Here is a 21,701-nt window from a genome sequence, read left to right as displayed (position 1 = left end):
TACCCACAATTTATGACTCCAGTTAAGTAAATTGGTCCTTTTAGTCTCTTGTTGTAAATACATGTAGATGTTATGAATAAGATCTTATAGGAACTTTTATGTCATTTTAATGGGTTCATGTTTGTATTGAATAACGCAATTGCAACTTTTAATTTCAATTTGGTGTGTTCACAGAATAAAATATTTGAATTAGCAAATGAATTAGGGCACCTCAGGACAGTGATGGAAAGAACTAAGAACTATATTCATTTTATTAGAGTGATCATATTGTTTTATGAGAAAACAAGCCATTTTGCTCTGGATGGCAATTATTTGCGGTAAAGAAGTACCTTGGAATTATAGATCATTTTTCAGTTTTATGGGCATTTCTGTCAGCTGAAAATAATTGCTGATTTGGGCTTTCCTTGGAGCAAGAAGTGGAAATTATTTTATTAACTTTGTATGGAGGCATCTTTTAGTCGTTAATTAGATATATTACTCTGGAAGCAGTGGAATATTGTTTTTTTAGAAGTTCAGAATTCTGTAATAGAAGCACAATAAAAGAATTAGTCAGCTGGAGAAAAGCGCCACATATGTGGTTCAGAGAATCTGAGGCTGATGATGATTTAGAGGGCAGCTAAGTGCTAATTGTATGTGCTACAGACATTGAGTCAAGAGGAGTTCAAAGCCTGAAAGATCCCGGTGAGCTTGGTTTTTGTTTTAAAAGATAGTGTGTGATGTACTTATCATGCCCATATTGGGACCACAAGAAGACTTTCCAGTCCTTCCCACAAAATGATCATCTGCTAGAGTTCCTTTGCATCTGATTCCCCACCCCATTCTGATATATACAAGCATAGCCCTTGTGTTTCTGAAATTGGGAGGACTAGCTGAACTGGTCGTATATTGGTTTGTTATAGCCTTATTCTGAAATGCACTCCTGCCAGGACTCTTTGTTTTCTTCATATCCCCTGAAATTAGGTTATGCCTTCAACCTTACGTTGTTCCAGCTACAAATCATAATAAGCAATCATTTTATGTCACTGAACTAGGTACCACGCAGTGTTCTAGATACTTTCCATGTATTGTCTTATTTGATCCTCACGTCAGTTCTGCGAGATAGGGTAATATAATCTTTTCCATTTTACAGATGGAAACTGAGAAAAACATTGTCAGGCAGGAAGTGACTGAAGTGAGCTATGAATCAGATTCTCTGCTCTTAATCCTATTCTTTTCTTTCTAACTTGAATTGGTTAAGAAACCCCAAGTAAATTTGTATTATCAGTGTTTCTTTAATATTATTAACAATGTCCTGAGTTTGACAGCTCCAACTTTGTTACTAGAGACCCTCTAAAAAGCTTGTTTGGTAATTTCTTTAATTTCCACTAGAGGTCAGTCTAGCACCTGGCAATGTCAGTATTGTCTGCTTCCTGGTCTTGGAAGTGCAAAATTGCAAGTATACTAAGTTAAAGAAGTATGCTGTGAAAGACACTTGGGTAGCAGAATAATTTTTGAATTAGAAACATAATCAAAGAGTCATCTTTATAGTAATAAAGGGATATATGACTATTAAAGGACCCAATATTGGCTGAATAGATTGTATTTGCCGAATTTAATCAAGACATCCTGGGACCAAAAAAAAAAAAAAAAAAAAAAAAAAAAGATATCCTCGGAGATGATAACTGGTATAGAAAAGGCTAATGACCTTGACCTTTCTTTATTGCCTCTAAACTAACCACACATTAAATATTAAACCAATTTTGGGTTGCTACTCTCCCATTCCCATTTAATTCCTTCAAGGACGTAGAATATATTCTGAGAGTAATGAAATAGTGAAATTACTTAGTGTTCACTAATAGATACTCTCTGGTAATTTTAACACAATATGGGTCTGAGGATTTTTTTTAAGTATGCCCAGAGACTTTTATTTCTCAGCTTTCCTGTTTTAGAAATAACAAGGTATTGAATTACAATGCAAAAACCAGGAGGCTTCATTTAGAAGCAACATTTTCAGGCAACCTCTGTGGTTGGAAAAGAGGAGAGTCATATTTTGGAGGAATCTGGGTAGTTATTTGCAGAGTCCTGAGAAGAGAGTAGTTTAACCAGGAATGTTAGTTCTGGGTAAAAAATGGTTCTGACTCCTAGAGGTTAAATAAAGTCTTTTAGGCAGCCTTCAAATGGACAGAAACAATCTGACTGGACTTCAGATGTGTCATATGGGAAATGGATGGTGACACACAGAAGAGGCCAGGCCAGGGAGGAAAGTTATACAGCTAGGTGGGTCAGCAGAGTTTGTAGGTCTGGATACCAAAGACGTTAAATTCAGGGGACCGCTGGAAGAGAGAGGAACAAGAGAGTCTTCCGCGTAGACAGAGAGACAGAGAGAGAGAGAGAAGCAGATAGGATATTGGGTTTCCAGGGAGACAAGTCACACCTAAGACCTGAGGCCACTGAGCATGAAGGGAAGAACTGGTGATTCCTAACAGTCCCTTTCCCATGCTGTGTATTTAACACATGCCAGGTACTGTGTTAGGACACTTCGTATATATTATCCATTTCCCTTTGATCTTATAAGGCAGATTCGAATCCCCTTTTACAGACAAGATGACTGAGGCACAAAGAGTTTCAGTAACTTGCCCGGGGTAGTATAGCTTGTGCTTGGCTGGACTGAGATTTGAACTCAGGGCTTTGTGACTCCTGCTGGGAAGCTGTGCTTCCTGATGCAGAAGGCATTTCTTTTCTGCCTCAGTTTTATGCTGCCTGCAGGGTAGGAATAGTCATAGGCTTACATCCAATGGGAAATTAACCCCATAGGTAAACCCCAATTACAGCAAAAGTAGAGGGTTATAACTTCCAGGGAGGTGGGAGTAGGGATATTTTTGTTAAAAATGTGAAGTTTCTTCACCTCTGCCTATATTCACAGTAAAGACCTATATTCTCCATGTAGCAGTGATTAGGTGGTGGTGAATCTATGCCTTGTACTTCTCACTACTTTGTTGTTTTTTTTTCCTCTCCTAAAATCCACTAATTATCTTACTAGGTGTTCTCTCTGTTGGCTTGGTTTTTCATAAATGGCACTACTGGAGGTGCCCTCTCAAGGACTTTCTAGAGTCTTAATAGGAAGAGTAGTGGGCCAAACTAAAAGGAAGTTTAGGGATCACTAATTTGGTCTGTCAGTATACTTTTGTCACTTTATTTTTACACCTGCAGGCAGCAGTGCTTCTGAGATCTTTTGGTCCTTTAAAGATAGCTTTGATCCTGGATCTCTTTCTGCTTGGGATATGTTTTTGAAGGGCTGAGGACAGAATGTCAGCTTTCTTCTCCCAAAGGCACCCGTTGCTGAATTTCCCCTATAATCTGGGGCTTTCATCATTTCCTCCATGTTGATGGTGGCACCAGACCTGGGGAATAGCGTTTATCTTTTGTTTTTTGACCTAAGTGACTGGTTAATGGTGAAAGGGCCATCAGCTAAGAATGCTTTTAATAAGGCCCTCTTTTTTGTGGTCTAGCCAGGGTCTATCGATGGTCAACTGCAAAAAGTATTCCCCAAGTTCTCTCACTTTTTTCATCTGAAGTTGCTTGAAGGTGATTCTTAGGAAGAGTACATCCACATACTGTACAAGGGCAAGCAAAAGCTGGATCTCTTTATATAGCTTTTAATCTCTTGGTTGAAACTTTGATTTATTTTGACAAAATAATATAGAATTCTTAACCTAGCAGTACCATGTGACACTGGATCCACAAGTGCCAGAATTCCCTTCTAAGTCTGTAGTGCAATTCTCTAAGGCCAAAGTGCCTACTTTCTTCCAAGAGGCTTTTGGGATTGAATTTACTTCTCTATTTTCAATCCATAGATGTCCAAAGTGAGTTCTCTCTCCCATGTGCTATTTCATAGAGAAAGAAGACATTTGATGGGAATTTCCCTACCAACCTAATCTACAAACCTGCTTGTGCCCAACCATTCTTCCTCAAATAGCTTCCCAACCCGCTCTCCTACTGGTTTCTGCCCTTGATTCTCCTATATCCTGCAAATAAAGTCATATTTTACAAAGACAGATCAGATCGTGTCATAGAGCTTACATATTACTTTTACATTGCTCTTAGGATAAAGGCCGAAATCTTTAATGTAGACTACCAGCCTCTTTACGAGATGGGCCCCGGCCTCCCTCATCATCTTTGACTGACAACAGCATAGCCCTTCTTCAGAGTCTAGCCATCCTGGTCTCCTTTGGTTTCCTCAGGTCTGCCATGTTCCTGCCTGGATCCTCCTTTTGGAACACATTCTTTGCTTCCCCTAGTTAACTGCTCATGGTCCTTTAGATCTCTGCTCAAGTATCATTCTTCAAGAGAAATCCCAATGTAGTCATATCTCTTTTAATATAACTTAATTTCATTTTTTCTACATGTTTTTATTGTCAAAAAGTTCAGTTTCTCCCTGATGAGGACTCTCCCTTCACTTTATATATTGTCTGAGAACCTGAAGTTTCCAAATGAGTGTTAGTTTCGGGTGCCAGGTAGAGAGGGACTGGAAATCTGGAAAGTACAATACAGCTGTATAAGGATTTGCTGTTGAAGACTGATCCTGCATAGCCCCAAAGGGGAAATCATCTCTGACATTGTGATGACCTGCCCAAATTACAGGATGTGTCAGTATTTGACACTCATACACGAAGTCATCATTCCCCAACACATAATCTTGTGTTATGGCGGTTATAGGCTAGGCTAGAGCCATTCGTCACTCTTCCTTCATGAGCACTTGGGTTGAGTTGAGCTTGAGTCACCAACTAAGACAGCTCCTGCTTAGCAAATACTCTTTCAGTGACATTTGCTTCCCTTTCTGCCAGAAGACTTCAGTCATGGCCATGTCATGTTTACCCCAACAGGTTTCCTTAACTTTGAATCTCAAGGAATACTCTCAGAAGGCCTATAGGCTTTGCATTCCAAGAAGAAAGGTAGTTATTTTTAGGTTCTACAGCTAAAGAAAAATTCTATTACATCCAGATATAGGGTACTTACTCATCGTGCAGTCTGTCACTAAGGGAGGCAAACCCAAGAGACACTTTACAAAATAAAATTGGACTCAAGGACCCTTTTGCCTCTCCCCATACTGAGAAGCACGATTTCTAGCTAAAATAATTTAATCCATACCTTGTGGGCACTCTATTTAATCTCTGCTTTAGCAACCACCTCTTTACTCACTTATTGATCTATTATCCTTGTGATTATTTGTTTAAAACCTGGCTTCCTCACTATAATGTAGGTTCCTAGAAGGTACCAACTCTTTCTGTCTTCTTCACTGATATATCCTCCATGCCTTTCAAAGTGCTTTGCACATAGTTAACATTCCATGCATATTTGATGAGTGAATGTATTGTAAGTTTTTCAAAGTAGATTTTAATAGTAATAATGACTTCTAAAGATTCAGGAGATATTTAAAAAGTAAAGGCATATTAACCATATTCCCCATCATGGAAATAATTAAAAACTCAACAAGCATAATTAAACACAAAGAAAAATTCTGCATAACTAGGAAATGGCTAAGTTCTAGGCATGGACTGGTATCTAAGAAGTATAGTGAAATATGGATCAAATCTAGGAGGATGCTAAAAACTGATACACACTTCTCTGGTCTATAAAAAGAGTGTGAATTTCACTAAAAGGAAGTGGAAGGCTTTGAGTGTCCCTTCTATGAGGTTTAGGAGTTGGAGCAGGCCATGTGAAAAATTGGAAAATCCCAAAGGGAGCTAGTTCCATATCTCAGAATAGTGGGAAAATAAGGATAAGAGAACAGTATTTTTTTTTTTTTAATATTTGGCTTCTAACCTGTATTGAAATGAGAGGGGAGAAAGGAAGAAGTAAGCTTTGCAGAAGTTGACCAAAATCAAATGAATCAAGAAATAAATTAGCAAACCAAAGTTGGCCAAATTGCTTTACTCTAATTATACAGAAAAAGTGCATTTCATGTTAAGAATTATTTCAGGGGATGGGGTGCCTGGGTGGCTCAGTGGGTTAAAGCCTCTGCCTTTAGCTCAGGTCATGATCCCGGGGTCCTGGCATCAAGCCCCACACCTGGCTCTCTGCTCAGCGGGGAACCTGCTTCCCCCCTCTCTCTGCCTGCCTCTCTGCCTGCTTGTGATGTCTCTCTCTCTCTCTCTGTCTCTGTCTCTGTCAAATAAATAAATAAGATCTTTTAAAAAAAGAGAATTATTTCAGGGGAAAAATTATTTTGGGAAACAAATTCCAGAAAAATGCATATCTGTTCACTCAAATAATATGAAGGGAACATAGAGTTTTTAAAAATTGGAATTAAAGAAAAGAAGGAAATTCCCTTCTAGTGATGAGAATCATGGGCTATGAGGCTTTGGAGCTGTTGCAGCCACATTCCCTGCCTCATGACGGAAGCTGGTCTGTCTATGATAGTAAGAGCAAGTCAACATGTAGAAGCAGAAAAAAAGACAGGAGACAAACCATCCTGGTTGAGACAAAAAGGCATGGTGATAGTGACATTCAAGTGTTATCAATAAGGTCCTGATGCTTTTTATGCATTTCTTAAAGATAGATGAGGTACTCCAGTATCCTTCTAATACATTGCTTTTCTTTGAGCTAGTTCACATTAGGCTTCTACCATATGCTTGCAACTAAGAGTTTTGTAAAATATAATTTAGATATAAAGACAGGCAGAGAAGATCCAACATATGCATTATAGGTGTGCCTGATAAAGAGAGCAGAACTGATGGACCGAAAAAAATTTAGATAGGTAATAATAATAAAAAAAAACCTTTAGAAATTAAGGAAATTCGTAGTAGGTAGAATCAAAAAGGCACATGTGCTTTCTAGGAAAAACTGAAACAGGATGATCAACAGCAAGTAAGCACAAGATAGTAAAGTTAGTGTGCTTCAAGTTTAAGAATCTTATAGGCATCTGGGCAGAAAAAGTGAGTCACTCAAAAGGTGGAAAATCAGAGTGGCCTCAAATATGGTGAATAGTCAAAGCTAGGAGGCAATGGATAAGTGTTTCTAGAGCTTTGGTGGGGTATGTGTGGGAAGACCCAATACCTGGTCAAGCTATGGTTTATGTTTATAGTTTATATTTAAACAATATTCTCAAGTATTCAAGAACCTTGAATAACTGGTTCTTGAATAACTGGTTCCTAAAAAACTGCCTCGTGAGTCAAATTAGTTATTTATGTGACAAATAAGGGAAAAGAACTTAGGAATGGAGAAGCAGATACTCTTTGAAAGGATTGGCGGGACATGTGGAATCCACTCAAAATACTGAACTAAGTCAAATATAAATAACTGCATTTTATGAAAACAGAAGAAAATGTAAGGACTATACAATTAGTAGCGAGAGAGGATTTATAACAAGTATAAGGTGGAGGAAGATAGAAGAGGTGAAGTTATATATAAATGGGTGAACTCATTTTTCTTTCTTTCTTTCTTTTTTTAAAGATTTTATTTATTTATTTGACAGACAAAGATCACAAGTAGGCAGAGAGACAGGCAGAGAGAGAGGAGGAAGAGAGCCCAATGCGGGGCTCGATCCCAGGACCTTGGGACCACGACCCGAACTGAAGGCAGAGGCTTTAACCCACTGAGTCACCCAGGCTCCCCTGAACTCATTTTTCTTAGTGGAGAGAGAGTCAGTAGATCCAGCCTAACGTTGATGAATTTGCTGGTCTGAGGTGAATCTTGGCACTGCCACATACAAGCTGTGTAACTTTAGATAAGTTTAAACCTCATCTGTAGTCACAGAATCTTCATCTGTGTCATGGAGATAATGACACTACCAACCTACCGAGATTGTGGCGAGGATTAAATGCAGTAATGTATGTGAAGTGCTCCAACCAGTGCCCAGCCTGGAGTGAGCAATCAATAAAATTGACTCTTATATATTATTATTATTATTATTTTAAGGAAAAAATATGGGCAGATAGTTTTATGAAATTGGGATGTGGGGGTCTTTCTAAGCATAACTCTAAGCCCGGAGACCATAAAGGAAAAGATTAATAACTTGACCTCGGAAAAAGTAGAAGCTTTTGCATGGCAAAACCACCATGATAAGAATCAATGAACAAATACTCAAGTAGGGGAGAATAACTGCCATCTATTTGACAGAAGAAGGGTTGATATTATTAACATTCGGGGGTCACAGATAGGTAAGCTAATGAGAAATATAAAGAACCCAGTGTAAAAACAGATAATCTAAGTGAATATTTTACAGAAAGATAGCAATGATAAAAATTTGAAAAAATAGTCTCACTTATAATTAAAGAGGTAGAAATTTAAAAGGTGATGCCATTTTTCACTTATCAAATTGATACAGATGAGAAAGTTTGAAAATATTTAATGATAGGGTATGGCAAAATAGGCATTATTGGACCTTTTTTTGGGGGCAAGTTGGCATTGTCAAAATTAGAAATGTTCATACCTTTTATCTCTGCAATACTACTTTTAAGAATATATTTTACAAATATATTGAGAGTACAACGATATATGTAAAAGGGTATTGTTTTATAGCATTGCTTAAAGGAGAAGGGATTTGGAAACAATTTACTTGACTACTGATAAGAGTTTTTAAAGTAACTTAAGCTTCTTATGTACCTTGGAATATTATATAGCCATTAAAACAAAAGATATATGGACATTGGGGAGGGTATGTGATTTGGTGAGTGCTGTGAAGTGTGTAAACCTGGTGATTCACAGACCTGTACCCCTGGGGATAAAAATATATGTTTATAAAAAATTAAAAATTAAAAAAAAAAAAAAAAAAAAAAACAAAAGATATAAAAATTTATGTACTGATAATGGGAAAGAGGCCAAGCTATAGTATTTAGACAAAAAAGTAAGTTATATGAGACTAGATACAATATTATTTTATTTACTAAAAATAATACATAATTTATTCATATAAATGCATAGAAGAATTCTAGAATGTTACATAAGAACCATTAAAAGTAGTTGTCTCTGAGGTGGAAAATGGAGATGTTATGAACTTCTGTTTTCATTTCACACCTTTTGGACTCTTCCAAATTTTATTGCAGGAGTCATCTTTTAATTTTATAGTAACTAAAACAACAAAAAAGTAATCTTCCATTGATGGTGACTGGTGACTATGTTGGTTTTGAAAATTGAATTTAATATTTTGGGAATAAAGTTATGTGGGATAAATAGCAAAACAAATCAAGTAAGGTCAACTATTCAACAGAGATTATAAGTCCTAACTTTGCATGAAGCACTGAATGGACTTTTCCTGATGCTTGCGGTCCTGGGGAACAGATGATGCCTGATAAATGCTATAAAGAGAGATTCAGACATTTCTCCTAGAGGTTGTGTTTTCCTAATTAAAACCAGATGAAAGATCTGTTTGCAAACACTGTTTTCACTACACGACCATTGTGGCAATACCAACCCAGAAACTAGCATCAAGGACAAAAGCAGTGCTTTTGTTAAGCTTTGTGAATTCAGCTATGCCAGTTTGTTGCCTTTGGTTTCAGTTATCATAAGTAATGGCTGCTGATGGGGGAGAGAAAATGTGAGCAGGTGTGCTCATGATGATACTGATGGTGATAGGAAAAGGAGATGCAGTATTCCTGAGCAAAAACTAGGTTTGATCAAATCCTCTATCAGTGATGCTTAACTTTTATGTCACTACATACTTATTGCTGTAAAGGCAATGATTTTATGAAAAAGATTGTACTTTCATGGAACCAAGCAGATCCCAGCATTTCCTGGAGGATGGCCATATAATTCATACAAATCTATTTAGAAATTGTGACTTTTTTCTATTAGAGACCCTGTGATTTCTCAAAATCTTGTGATTCCATTGAGCTCAAGACATTTGAACAACAGGAAATGATTTCACTATCCCATTGGCATTGGCTGTTTGATCCTAAATATCCACATAGTTCTGATATTTTTAAAATTTTTATTTATATTCATTCAATTAACATATAACGTAATGTTGGCTTCAGATGTAGAGTTCATTGATTCATCAGTTGCATGTAAACCCAGTGCTCATTACATCACGTGCCTTCCTTAATGCCCATCACCCGCTTACTCCTTCTCCCTACACTTCCCTCCAGTATACTACCCTCTCCTCCCCTCCAGCAACCCTCAGTTTGTTTCTAGAATTAAGAGTCTCTTATGATTTGTCTCCCTCTCTGATTTCATCTTACTTTATTTTTTCCTCCCTTCCCCTGTGCTCCTTTGTTTTGTTCCTTAAATTCCACATATGAGTGAAAGCCATAGTTCTGCTCTGAACTGAATGCTTGTTTTGAAAACCTGAATTTGCTGCAGAGTAGCTGATATATTAGGAAACATTTTGAGCATAAATGAGCTTTGTATTTGCTTATGCACAATTTTGTCAGCAAGAAATACCAGGTGAACCACAGAATACTGCATCTAGTTGAACTGAGCCGTGCAGGAGTGTACAAAACGGCACCTCCACACACGCCTGGGATGTCTCCCAGCTACCTCACTCGGGGCGCTATGAGCCACACCCACCAGCGGATGCTGCCACACCCCTTCCCTCTGATTCGCTCTGATTCGCTCTGATTTCCGAGAGCCTTGGCTCTGCGGCTTAGCAGTTTAGCTCATGAACTCCGGCCTTCCCAACACTCACATTCACAAGCAAACTTCAGGTCTTTTTCAAAATAAGGTAGCCCTCAGGGAGATTCAAATTAAAACCACATTGAGATATCACCTTACACCTGTTAGAATGGCCAAAATTAACAAGACAGGAAACAACATGTGTTGGAGGGGATGTGGAGAAAGGGGAACCCTCTTCCACTGTTGGTGGGAATGCAAGTTGGTGCAGCCTCTTCGGAGAACAGTGTGGAGATTCCTCAAGAAATTAAAAATAGAACTTCCCTAAGACCCTGCAATTGCACTCCTGGGTATTTACCCCAAAGATACAGATGTAGTGAAAAGAAGGGCCATCTGTACCCCAATGTTTATAGCAGCAATGGCCATGGTTGCCAAACTGTGGAAAGAACCAAGATACCCTTCTACGGACGAATGGATAAGGAAGATGTGGTCCATATACACTATGGAGTATTATGCCTCCATCAGAAAGAATGAATGCCCAACTTTTGTAGCAACATGGACGGGACTGGAAGAGATTATGCTGAGTGAAATAAGTCAAGCAGAGAGAGTCCATTATCATATGGTTTCACTTATTTGTGGAGCATAACAAATAGCATGGAGAACATGGGGAGTTAGAGACGAGAAGGGAGTTGGGGGAAATTGGGAGGGGAGGTGAATCATGAGAGACTATGGACTCTGAAAAACAATCTGAGGGGTTTGAAGTGGCGGGGGGTGGTGGGAGGTTGGAGTACCAGGTGGTGGGTATTATAGAGGGCACGGATTGCAAGGAGCACTGGGTGTGGTGAAAAAATGAATACTGTTATGCTGAAAATAAATAAATTTAATTAAAAAAATAAGGTAATATACTTATGTATTTCTTAACCATTTAACATATATAAAGCTGGGCTACCATTTTTCTTAGGTTTCTATCTTTTGTGTGTGTATCACAAAGTTTTTGAGTATTGTGTCCCGAACTGCATTTCCCTCATAAGTCCCGTGTTTTCTAGTGTGTGATTTTTCTAGTCTAGTGATTTTTAGGGACATAGATGTCTCCTTATAGCAAAAATAACGACCTCTTTGAGCAAATCTATGCTGATCCTTTTTCCTTTTCATTTTAAGTTTATATAACACATCTGATTTGCAAAATTTCTTGAACAAACACCCCCGATGGATGATGGGAATCTCCTTTTTCCTTTTGTTGCAGGTACTCCATTGCACCAAGTTAGCCCAGCATTTCCAGGGGTAAGCCGACTTCTCTAGTTCTTTACTGACAATTGGTTAGGCCTTTATAGTTCACATATACTAATGAATTGAGTGATTTTTCAACATTAAAATTTTTGCAAAGAATTTTATCTTGGAAAAAGACCTCAAATACTACATGTTGAACTCCTCTGGACTTCTCTAGATCTCTATAACTTAAGTTTCATTATACTGCTGACTTTCCATACATTTATTGTTATATGAAGAAAATACCATACCAAGTTTGTGGTGTGAAATACAAAGGTCAGGTAGCATGGGATTGAAAGCCATATATTTATTATTTGGAAATGAAATATTTGGGAAGAAGTTAGCCATCTTTCTTTGAGGGTTTTGTCTACTACAGTGATGATTTAGGTTTACATAAAATCTTTCATGTTGCAAGTTGAAGTTCTTTTTGAGGTTCTAACATGATATGCATAGATCCAAGGAGTCACAAGTGTATAGTCACCTTCTTAACATCTGACTTAGAATGCTTACCCTGTACTCAGATTCTGTTCCCTGTTGTATTTTGCTCAGTAGTTGCCTTGTGAATTATTTCTGTAAAATATGAAGAGTAGGAATGTATATTTTGGCTTGAATACTTGGTTTAAGATTTACTTTATGTTAAAAAAGTACAGACTTAAAAAAAGATTATTTATTTATTTATTTATTTGAGAGAGAGAGAGACAGAGACAGAGACAGAGATAGCAAGAGGGAGCATGAGTGGGGAGGAGAGGGAGAGGCAGGTTCCCCACTGAGCAGGGAGCCTGATATGGGGTTCAATCCCAGGATTCTGGGATCATGGTCTGAGCTGAAGGCAGATGCTTAACCAACTGAGCCACCCAGGCACCCCTGAAGTATAGACTTTTACTCTAACTTTGGAAGATGGGAATGTGGCCTTCCTTAATTGACATTTAAGAATTCTTTTAATTTTCTCTTTGAAAGAAAGTATCTTTGCCAGTTTAGCAGAGGGACATTACAGCCATGACCTTAAAATCTCCTCCTCTAAGTGGTGATGCAACATGGGGGCTTAAGTGGGTACGAGAAGAATCAATGAAACAAGATGGGATTGGGAGGGAGACCAACCATAAGTGACTCTTAATCTCACAAAACAATCTGAGAGTTGCTGGGGGGAGGGGGGTTGGGAGAGAGGGGGTGGGGTTATGGACATTGGGGAGGGTATGTGCTATGGTGAGTGCTGTGAAGTGTGTAAACCTGGCGATTCACAGACCTGTACCCCTGGGGATAAACATATATGTTTATAAAAAATAAAAAAAATTAAAAAAAAAATCTCCTCCTCTTCTTCACTCATTCTTCAGAGAATACATACTTGTTAAGTGCCTACTATGTGTTGTACTGTTTTATATCTGGATAATATGATGATGAGTAAAAACAGTACTGTCCTTCCTCTCTAATCTAGTGGGGAAGATAGACATTCATCAATTACTGACCAAAATATGTAATTATAAATTGTGTTAAGTGCAATGAAGAAAAAAGCACAGGGAGACCTAATTTGGATAAGTGATTAAAAAAAGGCCTTTCTGAGGAAGTGACATTTAAACCGAGACCTACAGGATAAGGAGTTTACCGGAAGGGAAAGGGGGTGGAAGGATTTCCAGGCAGAGGCAAGAGGTTTTGTGATATCATTTTATAGTACTTATGACCTTTTTAGATGCTTATATAATTAGGTACTAGTCTATGAGCAAGACAGTTTATAGAGCTGTGTTACTGAAAAGATGCATATAAATTACATTTTTATAAATGAATTCCTGAATTCCTGCAGGCTTACATTATATTCACTGTGCTATATCATCTGCATTTGATTGATGTTCAGTTACTTCAATTACTGCTAGATTGATCTTTCTAAAGCACAACTTTGATGATGCTTTTTCCTGCTCAGAAATCTTTACCAGCTCCCCAATTACTCAATAAAGTCCAGACTTCTCAGCCTTATGGTCAAGCTATTCCAAATTGGTCCTAGTTTCAATGTCCTCCTTCATCTTTAGTTATTCCTCTTCGGGCAGTACTCTGTGTTAACCAACAGAACTTCTAGATGAGTATATGTCTGCCTTCACTTGTGTTAACTTCTCTTTCCTTGCAATGTGTCTACCTTCTTCCAAGCTGGTCATGCATATTTCCAGGCCCATCGCAAATGTTCCCATCAAATCTCAGCATCTTTCTCCGATCCCTCAAGCTGTATGTCACTTCTTTCTCTTCTCACTTCTTATGACATTTTATTTTTACTGCTCTTGAGGCACTTCTCCCTTCTTACTTTGTTTTGAAGTTATTTCTAGGCATGTCTTATCTTCCCAGCTACTTATAAGCTTCTTGAGGCCAAAGTCTGTGATGGGTAAGTCTTTGCTTCTCTTGCTGTGCCTGACACAATCCCTTGCAAATGTAGCCTCCAAAGAAAAATTTTGGAAGGAATTTGTAAGTTAATTTTTGGTTGCTTGATTGCTCTTCAAAAGTAGTTAATGATTTCTAAACAGATGTATCCAGGGACTGAAATATAAATATATATAAGAATCTTTTGTAATGTTAGTCTTCCTAAATTCAGATTTTCTTACAAAGGGGTGTGAGTTGTTTGGGATGTCTATATGTCTTTTTGCCCATTTCAGTGACATTGATTCACAGAGATTATTTTAGATTCATAAGTGGTGCTGTCATTTCCATTTTTGCCTCCCTTTTGAAGGTTTGCATGCTCATTTAGCCGTAAAAAAGAATGAAAAGAACAAATCAGCACCCTCTCTGGTTGTTGATACCCAGCGGGGAGAAATAGATTTGAAAGCATGTCTAGGTAATGTATTTATTTTGATTGTTTTGGGTTTTCCAAGTGAATGTGACTTTAAATGAGTTTGGAATAGTTCCATATAGAATTTCGTTATTCATTGGTTCATTTGGACCTATACTTTTGGTAAACAACTTCCTATTTATAACTTTTTATTAAAACCTATTTCCCTTCGAGAAGTTGTGCCCTTCACTTCTATTTGAATAAACATTTGAACAGCTTTTAGATAACTCTTCAACATATGACTGTAAGGCCCATGTCATGACTTTAGTTGATATAATTCTGAGGGTTTTTTTTTTAACTGAAATAACATTATCTCAAGTGATATTTTAAATATACAAGTGGTGATATATTTCTTATAGAAATGTGTATCTCCAAGGACAGTTAAAACAAAGTATGTGTAAATATTTATAATTGATTTAGTATTTGTAATTAACTTTATTGTTTTGGCTAGAAGCATTTCTTTACAAGTCTCAGTTAAATTCATTTCTTCCTCCTTTTATAAGTGGTAGTTTTTTAAATGAGAAATCATTTAGAAATTCCACATCTTTACGATTAGCTCTGTTGTTCTTAAAATTTAGCCTTGGGATAGAATATGATTCTGTACCAGTTAATGAGTGTATATGAATTATCAAAGGGTTTTTTCCTTAAATATATCTTTACTTTTCATATAAAATTATAAAAAAACAAAAATATTAAAAAGTTATAAGGAAAAAATGAAATGTGTCCTTCATTCAGAATTCTTCAGAAACAATCATCACAGTAGCTATTTGTTAATGAAGATCAATCTCTGACTACATAGTAATTATGACCACATATAAATCTGGGTTAAAAAAATCTAACTTCTGCTCTGGAGGCAGTTTTCATATTGGATTAAGCTGGGGACCCTAGATTTTTCAAAATTCCTTTAAGATTATTTTGACATGATAATTGTGGATTACTATTTAGAAAGATCATGTGACAGGAGACTATTAAATTTTTCTAGTTACATTGTTTACATGATGAGTATTTCTAAAGACTGTGTGTTTTATTTTCCTAGTCTTATAAATTTGAAATACCTTGTTTTATCAACAAATGTGGCCGAGAAAAGTAGTAGTGCTGTAATTCCCATAGTTAAAAACTATGTGGTTTTGAGCCATTAATCACTGAAGGCATTTGAAAATGTTTTCATCTGCTAATTTGAGTGATGGTTCAATTGTCAATGTAGTGTTCCTCTCTTTGATTCCTTGGATCCATGTCATAGGACAAGATCCTTTATGTAATTTTCATTTGGTCATATGCGACAGCATGTCGGGATCCAATAAATGACTAGAAGAAGACCTTGAGAACAGATATAGAGTCTGTATTCAGCAGCATCAAATTGAAGGAGGTAATAAGAAGCTCTAAAAGGAGGTAGAAATGAAATCATTTTGTTTATTAAGGTTCTTTCATGCATTCAGAAGTTTGATTTCATTGAATTATGTGCTTGATATTGTTTTGGAGTTTTTCAGCCCTGGCACTACTGATAGTTTGGACTGAACAATTCTTTTTGAGGGGTCATCCTATGCATTGTAGATGTTCAGTGACATCTCTGGCTTCTATCCTCAGATGCCACTAGTGCGATCCCAGTTGTGACAATTAAATATGACCCCAGACATTGCCAGATATCCTCCAGGGGACAAAAATCACCTCTGGTTGAGAATCATTGTTTTAGATGAACACTGTAAAAGCAAATTTTTTGAAATGCATTTTGCATTTTTTCCCTGTTTCAAATATTGTACATGTTCCATGTGATTTGATCTTTCAATACTTTCCAGGTAGTGCCCTACCTGAAAAAAAATGGCTTAGGTGCTATAATGGAATATGGAACTAGCCATATTAGCTATAGAACTGCTGAAAAACCTTACGTTTGAAAATTAACAAGTGATTTAATCATGGTTCTATAGCATTTGTAACATCCTGGATCAAAGAATCTACCTCTTTCTTGATCTTTTGAAAAATATGTTGGAGCCTAAGAAAAAATTTTTACAAAGAAAGCTTCTAATGCCCGTTATTTTTCCTCCTCTAAGTATGATCCTATTCATCTTTTGTTTTAAAGGCTCTGTAACTTATTGGTACTGCATAAAAATTCCATTATTATAGAGACTCTTCTCTGCTGCATCCTTTTCTGAAGTTATGAGAGATGTGAAACATATTCTGAAAATTCATTCAAAGCTTTAAAACTTATTATATCCAGGAGAGACAGATTTAAGATTGTTGAAGTTTCTGGTTGGGGTACTTCAAGTAGAAATCCATACTCCATTAGGCTGTATAACATTGTGACCTTAATTTTCCAGATATTTTGCCCTTTAAATTGAAAGCGGCATTTTAATACTATTTAAGTCTTCTGGAGGGGCTTGTAATATCACAGACTTAAGTTGTGAAACATTTGAAACAAATGAAAAGTAAAATAGCAAGTGATTTAGGCCTGTAGAATTTTATATATTTTTTATTCTAAAATATACAATGATAGAAGGATATGCATGGAATGTGCTTAATGCACTGAAGTTGGTGGGGGAATAAAAGCTATTTAGTAAGGAATTGTTCATACTGTACTTGAGCAGAATTTCTTTCATGGGTTTTTTTTCTTGACATTGCCTAAAGAGTTTCTCATTAGGAATAGTTAAGTTCTCTGAAGTTAGGAAATTTACTTTGTATAAAACTATGGTCTGGGTGAAATGAAAATCTACTTGGACAATAGCTACCGAGTTATCTTGCTTCAGCAGATAAAGCAGAAAATGTAAAACTGTATTATACCACAGAGTCAAGAAACCGAGAACTATTTAAAAAAAAAAAAACCCACAAAAACCTCTATGGAAAAGGAGAGATGAAAAGCCTCTTGTTCTTTCATTAGTAAATTAGGTCAGTTTTAAAATAATACACTCATTGAAAAATGTACACATTTCTCAAGTAATTGATATAATTTAATCCAATTCCTATCTTAAGGTATAAAACTGAATTCTTTAGGGGCTCTTAATTGCTTCATCTATTTTCCATTGTAAAATGTTGTTTAGAACCTAAATTGATCATATAATCTTTTCTTGTGGCTCACTGAAGGATGATACATCAAATATTCTTTTTTAATCTATAGAAGCTTAAAATTTATTTTAGTCTCTGTGTATTATTTTAGTTATGAGTTAGCTATTAAGGGGATATGATAACCTCCCTGAGTTCTTTTTACATATATTCTTGTTAGTTAAGTGCCAAGTAAATTACATGATTATGTTAATGTCAAGTGATTATTCCATGAGTTACTAGGGGACTTTCTTTAACGTAAAGAAGCATTTGCAGGTAGATTCTCCAAATCTCTTGCTGTCCTGTTGCACTCCAAAATTAGAGCAGTTTATCTTTATTGGTATTGATGTTTTATGGGCGCTCCATTACTTAAGGCTAAAGGTGAAAAGATTCTTGCCTGTTTGTAGGATGTATAGCCTGTTTTTCTTTTTCCTCTGTACTTTACATATCTTTCTTTTTTAAAAAATTTTTTATAAACATATTATGTATTATTAGCCCCAGGGGTACAGGTCTGTGAATTGCCCCATTTACACACTTCACAGCACTCACCATAGCACATACCCTCCCCAATGTCCACAACCCCACCACCCTCTCCCTACCCCTCCTCTGCAACCCTCAGTTTGTTTTGTGACAGTAAGAGTCTCTTATGGTTTGTCTCCCTCCTGATCCCATCTTGGTTCACTTATTCTTTTCCTACCCCCAAGCCCCCCACATTGCATCTCCATTTCCTCATATCAGGGAGATCATATGATAGTTGTCTTTCTCTGATTGACTTATATCGCGAAGCATAATACCCTCTAGTTCCATCCATGCCGTCGCAAATGGCAAGATTTCATTTCTTTTGATGGCTGCATAGTATTCCATTGTGTATATATACCACATCTTCTTTATCCATTCATCTGTTGATGGACATCTAGGTTCTTTCCATAGTTTGGCTATTGTAGACATTGCTGCTATAAACATTTGGGTGCACGTGCCCTTTTGGATCACTACGTTTGTATCTTCAGGGTAAATACCCAGTAGTATAGCCTGTTTTTTGCCGAAAGTTTGGTTCATCAAGTCTCCGGGTCCATGTTTAGTCTCCGTCTTACTCCTTTACCTTATTCAAATACACTATCTCCCAAATGATTACTCACGGCCTCATCAGACCAGGGCAAGAGAGATCAGTCCTGCTGAGAGAACAACTTTAAAGTTGCAGGGCAGTGTTCCAAGATGGCTCTCAAACACCACCCCTTCCCCCAACAAGATTGGCCTTGATATCGATATATGAATGTCTTTTCTAAGGGCACCTGGGTGGCTTGGTCAGTTAAGCATACAACTCTTGGTTTCAGCTCAGATCTTGATCTCAGGATTGTGAGATTGAGCTCTGAGTTGAGCCCTGAGCGTGGAGCCTACTTAGGGTTCTCTCTCTCCCTCTTCCTCTGCCCCCTCCCTACTTCCTGCCGCTTGTGCACCTGCTCTCTCTCTTTCTCACTCACTCTCGGTGTCTCTCAAAAATAAAAGAAGTCTTTTCTATAAATTTTGCAAATCATTCAGTCATAAAATCCTTCTGGCTAGATCTGACATTTCTTGGATGGGCTGAACACCAAAGGGAGAACAGATTCTGGACGGCTCTTCAACTTACTCATTCCAGTTTATATCATCAGTATATTTAGAAACATTCCTTTTAGTTTTCACGTACTGTCCTCCAGTCAGAGTGGTGAACTGGCCAGACAGCAGTGGTTCATTGTCCCATAATCATCACCTGAAACATTTCCCGGCCCCAGACTTTTAGGGATTCTTTTCTTAGGGGATTGTAACCCTAGGGCCTTCCCCTCTTTAGCACTTTTGAAAGTAGTAGACATTCTGCTCCTTGTTCAAAGCTTGTAGGACGTGCATATACACGTGTGTTCATTTGTTCATTCGTTCATTCATTCATTCATTCGGCCTTTGTTGAACATCAGACACTAGTGCAGGACACATCTTGTCTGGTCACTCAGCAAAATTCATGGGAAATTGCCTATGTCCCCAAGCAATTCATTTTTCCAGAAAAATTCCTGCTATTGGCTTTTTTCTTTAGTTAGTAGCAACAGAGAAATCTATAAAATTATACTTAAGATTGCTAAAATGACATGATTCACCCTTAATATTTCCCTTAATAGAACATCTCAGATAGAATAGAGGACATAAAGAAAACCAAATGAAATTTTAAGGTCCTGAAAAATATAACAGTTGAAAAAAAATCACTTGTATTTCGACTTAGGCTTAATTAAATTCTAGTTCAACAGTTAAATAATAATACTTGACAGGCGGTGCTGTATATTTCCTATTGTATCACATAATGAGCATCACACCACATCATCAGACACGGGGTCTGGTTGTCCCGCTTTTGGTGAGGCTTTTGGTGAGGCTGATACTTATCAGTGAGCTCAGGTGTTGTCACCCTGACTCCCTCCCCACCCACCCCATTGTGCAGTTCCTTACCAACCTTTCTTTTCTGTAATCTTTGTGTTCTGAAATTTTATGATTACTGATGTGGATCATTTTTCACTAATTTTGCTGTGAACTCTGTGGACTCTTCCAATTTGGAAATTCATGTTCTTTACTCCTGAGAAGTTTATTTGTATTATTTCTTTGATCATTTCTTCTCTTTCAATTTCTTTATCTTTTTTCACTTGAACTCATTATTCATGACCTCCTGGACATATCATTTAATTTTTCTCATCCATTCACTCTCATTTTCCATCTTTTTGTCATTGGGGTCTATTTTCTAAGACATTTCTCAAATTTACCTTCTAACTCTTTTAATTTTTTTTTTAAAGGATTTTAAGAACTCCCTTTGGTTTCTGAATGTTCTTTTGTTGTAGCTTTTTATTTTATGGATATGATATCTTTTAACTTTGGGGAATGTTACAATATGGCAAAATTCTGCTCCTGGCCTTCCCTCTGTTTTCTTTGAGTTCCTTTTCCCTCATTTGTTTTTGTTTTCTTTCACTTTCGTGTCTTGCATAAAATGTCTAGCTGTACTTGCCTGTGTTTTCTCATTTAAGAATGAGGTATCAAGATTGTATGACAGGCTGTATGTCAGCTAGTCAAGGCGACCTGGTGAGGATCTAAGTCTTTTTTTCTGGGGACTGCAGGAAAGAAATCCTTATATGTCAGTATCTGTGCATCTGGGGTGTGTGTGTGTGTGTGTGTGTGTGTGTGTGTGTGGCAGCTTCTCCAGTGAGACAGCTCTGGTCTCCTGTGTGCTCTCTATAAGCCCGGCTCCCGGCACTCTGGAACGGAAGCAGGGGATGATGACTGCAGAAACTCAGTATGGTGCTTCACTTTTGATCTCAGATATACTTGCATCCAGAGAAGCAGAGAAGGTACCTGCCTGAGAGGGTAACTTCTGGTCTTTTGTGGGTTGGGGAGGAATAGTGGTCTGGCTGTGTAGAACGTAGGGTTACTTTTGAAATTTTTGCATTGATTGGGACAACTCAAATCTGTAAAGTGTTTTAGTAACATTTTAGATAATAATCCAAATTCGGTGTCTGGACCATTTACGTTTCTTGTATTGAGGCCCCGAAGAGGTAGTGAACAGTACCAGACACTGGTAACTGGGACTAAAGTGACACCCTCACACCCAGGCGGTCGTGGCAAATTTACCATATTTTTCTGTCTGGTTTGTGTAAAAGAAATAATATTTTTTCTAAACCTCATTGCTGTACCAGGTTTAGGGGTGAGTTTCTACACGCTTTCCTTCCTGAATATCTTTCTAAGATGCTTAGAGAATTCTATCCTCCCAGGAAATATTTGTCCTCTTCTCTTCCTTAATGTTTTATTCAGTATTTTACATTTTCTCTGAGACACCCAGTGTACAGTGTCCTTTCAGAGGCGACTTCTTCATAGTTGTTGATCTAAAGATCAATAGGACCTTACAAAGACATACTTTTACTACTGAGGATTGCAGATTGCAGTTCTTTAATAATAGCAATTTCATTTTGGTGGATCAGGTGTCACTCCAAACAGTAGAATGCCCACTGGAACCACAGATCACCTAATTGTTTTCAATGGATGATGATTTAATATGTTACAAAATTGTATAGAGCCA

The 21,701-nt window shown here is 37.3% G+C and overlaps 1 protein-coding gene across 7 annotated transcripts in view; it reads left to right on the top strand.

Moving 5' to 3' along the window:
- Positions 1–21,701, top strand: part of STK33 (serine/threonine kinase 33) — a 157,296-nt gene that overhangs the window by 27,970 nt on the left and 107,625 nt on the right. For 4 of the 7 annotated variants that reach the window (XM_059135264.1, XM_059135292.1, XM_059135275.1 and 1 more), the window contains one exon: positions 11,771–11,808. The exons of the other annotated variants lie outside the window; for them this stretch is intronic. The gene's annotated coding sequence lies outside the window, so the exon portion shown is untranslated. The remainder of the gene's footprint in view (positions 1–11,770; positions 11,809–21,701) is intronic. 7 annotated transcript variants of the gene reach the window in all.

This window comes from Mustela lutreola, chromosome 1 (genome assembly GCF_030435805.1).
Source record: "Mustela lutreola isolate mMusLut2 chromosome 1, mMusLut2.pri, whole genome shotgun sequence".
Lineage (NCBI taxonomy): Eukaryota > Metazoa > Chordata > Mammalia > Carnivora > Mustelidae > Mustela > Mustela lutreola.
Note: the sequence above shows the minus strand (reverse complement) of the source record. Positions and strands in the feature narration are given on the sequence as shown.